Genomic DNA, 3,835 nt, shown 5'->3' on the forward strand with positions numbered 1-3,835 from the left:
ACATGATATGTCTACGCCATCCAGAAAACTATCATTTCTGAAATCAATATCAGATGAGGTCTCAGTAGGTACTATGTCTTTAGATATAACTTTTCCTTCTATAAGAAAATCTTCAATGAAACGGAGCAGCTCCAGCAACAAATGTTTCTAACAAAATGATCCTTGTGCCGCATCATCCAGAACTTTACAGATGTGTTGGGCATAAGAATTCAAGCAAAGGATACATGAGAGCCCGTGGATGGTTTTGCCCAATTCGAACCAACAATGGTTGTATCAACTCTCTCACGGCATGGTTATTAGAGTGTATCCCAGCAATTATTTGAGGCAGAATAACTAGCCAGGTATTGATATTAACTAGGGAAAATCCTTTCGTTAGGGCCATTTGAAGTTCTGCAGTAGCTCAATGGTTGAACCATAGTGTTAAAAGGCGAAGAATATCCTGTAAACTCCCGTCAACACCTTTCGAATTTACTGCACATGCTATAAAATGAAAGTATCCGGTGACAGCAGCAGCACAAATTGTGCTGCAGTGTCTGGGGAAGCCTCTTAAAATGTAATGAGACATCACTGCTAGAAAGTTCTCCTTGTTCATCCTTCAGCTGTTGTAACTTATGAAGTTCACTCTTATCAGATGTGTCAAGATGTCGAACCTGATAGTGAAGAGTTAAATGCTCAAAAGGTGAACTCACAGCTTCCCTTGACTTTGCACATAGCCTCACAACCTTCAATCCAGTAGCACTTATTTTTTTCAGCCAACTGGTCCACGACTACATTACTAGGTGCACAAACCAGAACCTGTCCCTGGCCTTGTTTGGCCATGTGATATACAAGTGCTGCTGATGTTACAGTTCTACCAGTTCCAGGTGGTCCTTGAATCAGGCTAATAGGCCTCTGAAGAACACTCTTGACAGCAAACACTTGTGATGCATTCAGTTTTGGAAGCCCTGGAGCACCAAAGTGACGAGGCAATGCGTTACGCACCATCTGAACCTCAACTTCATGACCCAGTAAGCGGTGATATATATACCCGTTGACACTTGTCTCATTGACAGCAAAAGTTTTCATAGCTCCTTGCATCCTATCAAAGCTGGTACTTTTCCAGACGAAATCAACACTAAAACCATGGTTGACATCAACTGGAACCCCCTAGCCAGCCCGAAGTTCCAACGCAACCTCCTCTTGTGCAGTTAGCTTAATCACATGACCCACCGACCGCCAAGAAGGATGTGCAGCATTACCGGAATAACGCAAACATAGCTCATCACCAGGTACGAGCCGTAACTCATTATCTCCCTTTGGAAATACAAAATATGCAACACGCTTCTTATTGAGACCAATATCCCATCGAATTGTAACATTATCCTTACTTTGTGATTCTTTCATCATCTTATCATAATCAACTTCAAGCTTAATGAGAGGTGCAAATACATTTTGACACCGATATGCATCTTCATATTTCAAAACCACAAACTGAGGCTCATCGTCTACACCAGGCCTCTCAAGGTCTTCAAACGAAGCATCAAGGTTTGTCTTCCACAGTTCTTCCACCTTATTTATTTGTTGTGCACTTATTTGACGTGCCCTTAACTGCTCCTGTTCAGATGGGATCTTGACAAGCCACTGCAAGAAACACCTATCATCAATCAAGGGACACCATTGACTAAGGTCCCCATTCATATCCTTCAAAGCATTGACACTCAAACAAGGTTCACGACAAAGAAGAACAACTACACTTTCTGTCTTTGCAGAAACAAATCCAAGGAGAAACACATTACGACATCCACAGTTGTAGCATTCAAGAATTGTCTCTCCCAGTGGACTATTTTTTTTGCAGACAGCTTATCATATATAATCTTGTAGTGTATCTCTAATTCCTCTAATCCTCTTGTAGGCATATCCTTTGCCCATAAGCGCATCTGCTACCAACGGAATGATGCGGAGGACCAAACTGGTAGCAAGATGCGGTGTCTGCATAACTCCCCTGCTACTTATAGAAGGGTACACAATTGATATTGAATCCTCTGGTTCGGCCATTGGTGTTTTCTTCCGCTTGAGGGTTCTCAACAGTCCAATTTTCAGTCTCCACACTACCTTGCTTGATTTTATTTTGACATTTTACTTCTTTGATCGATTTGGTAGGGAATGCTGCAGAATTGGTGTTGGTTGCAATGCTCACCTTCCTGTTCTGGAAGATGCTTTTTCTCCTGTCGACGTCGCCAATCCAATTCAGTTAGTTTTCTCTTAAATTTGATTGCTCATGATAAACTGAATCCATTCGTGACTCCGTTCCATTCCTTCATGATGCTGCATGCATGAATTGCAGGTGAATATGATGTTGATTCGACGATGGTGGAATTAGTGAGCTGTTATACGCCCGACGATTCGCTTCACAACATAAGCCTGGCAATGCATCACTGCAATGTCGCCCATGTTTCAAAAATCCAATATCCCCTGAGCATCTTCTTACCAACCATTCATGAATGACTGATTGTATGACAATTGTAGCATCTTTAACAGTCTGATTTTTGTTTCTTTCAAACACAACTTTTCTGTTTCTGTATAATAACAGCAGCTTTATGTCTCTGAAGCAAAGCAACATATTCCTTTCTTGTTTCCTCTAGCTAGTGGTGAGACAATGTTGGAAGAAGGTAATACACTGAAAATGGATTTGGCTCGTCATGTAGATGGGTTCATTACACTTATTGGAATGCACATTATTGTCATCTTTTGCCTTTTCTTTTCTTTTTATGCTGTGACTTCATTTCAGCACTCAGTCTTTGACGGTTAGCTGATATTGCAAACTTCATGGACTCGACATCAAATGAAATTCTCAATCCTTCATTTTGTTTGCTAACTCTTGTAAATCCAGAGCGTGATGCACTACGGGACAAGCTGCCCTTGGCAGGTTCGTCTTGGCTTTGAAGTTTGCCAAAAATGCAATGTTGCTGCCGACAGAATTTCCACGCTTGTGGATATGTTGCATCACAATATTCACTAAGAGCGAAATTGAACACCATTTCTAATGACAAGTATGTTTCCTTCGTATCCCTTTTGTAAGAAACACTTAAGTCATTAATTTGTTGGTGAAATTCCCTCTTTATAAACATGATAACTACTACTTTTCTCAATCCTGCAGCTCCATCATGCTGTCAACCCAAGTATGATAGCATCGTGTAACCCCGCAACGTCAACCAGACCGCAATGTCTTCAAGTATTCAAAACAAAACTGCAGAAGTGACTCATCCGGTTTGTTTGGTGGTGAACTCTGCAGAACTCATTGTATTTGCTGTTGTGCAGGAACTTGGTTTACGACATAGAATTCGTAGGAAGATCATTTTCCATTGCGAAAGAAAAACCTTATTGGCGAAGGATGCACCAGTTGATGTTATGGCTCACAACTTAATTTTTTGTAACTCTGTAGTTTTGTGACTTGTAATAATTGTAATATTTGATGTGAATAAAATAATGGGTGACCTTGTGGCAAAACAAAATTGTTCTCTTGTACCTTAGAACTTCCCGATATTCATGTGATGAAGTGCTTTATTCATATGCCATGTAAACGGATGATTATGATTGAATGAATGAATGAGTACGTGAAATTTCTTGAATATGAATGGAATTTTTTCAATGTGAATGAAGAAATTATGAATGTAAATTTGGAATGTGAAAAACGTAAAAAATATGAAATAGTAAACATGAACATGAATGAAGGATATGAAGGTGAATGAAGAAAGAATGCAAACGAGTGATTGACGGGGAAAATTTTTCAGGGCCAAAATCGGGGTATGACAGTCACTGATTAAGATTAAAATACAATAATATATAAGTGAATTTA

At 39.9% G+C, this 3,835-nt stretch overlaps 1 long non-coding RNA gene and 1 pseudogene across 1 annotated transcript; one reads left to right on the top strand and one right to left on the bottom strand.

Moving 5' to 3' along the window:
* Positions 1-255: 255 nt before the first annotated feature.
* On the bottom strand, positions 256-2,034 carry LOC127101877 (regulator of nonsense transcripts 1 homolog; annotated as a pseudogene).
* A 201-nt stretch (positions 2,035-2,235) lies between these two features.
* LOC127108447 (uncharacterized) lies at positions 2,236-3,610 on the top strand. Its single transcript, XR_007796046.1, has 2 exons — positions 2,236-3,029; positions 3,137-3,610. It is a non-coding gene; the product is annotated as an uncharacterized LOC127108447 (long non-coding RNA).
* The last annotated feature ends 225 nt before the right edge of the window (positions 3,611-3,835 follow it).

The sequence above is a fragment of the Lathyrus oleraceus genome, chromosome 7 (assembly GCF_024323335.1).
Source record: "Lathyrus oleraceus cultivar Zhongwan6 chromosome 7, CAAS_Psat_ZW6_1.0, whole genome shotgun sequence".
Lineage (NCBI taxonomy): Eukaryota > Viridiplantae > Streptophyta > Magnoliopsida > Fabales > Fabaceae > Lathyrus > Lathyrus oleraceus.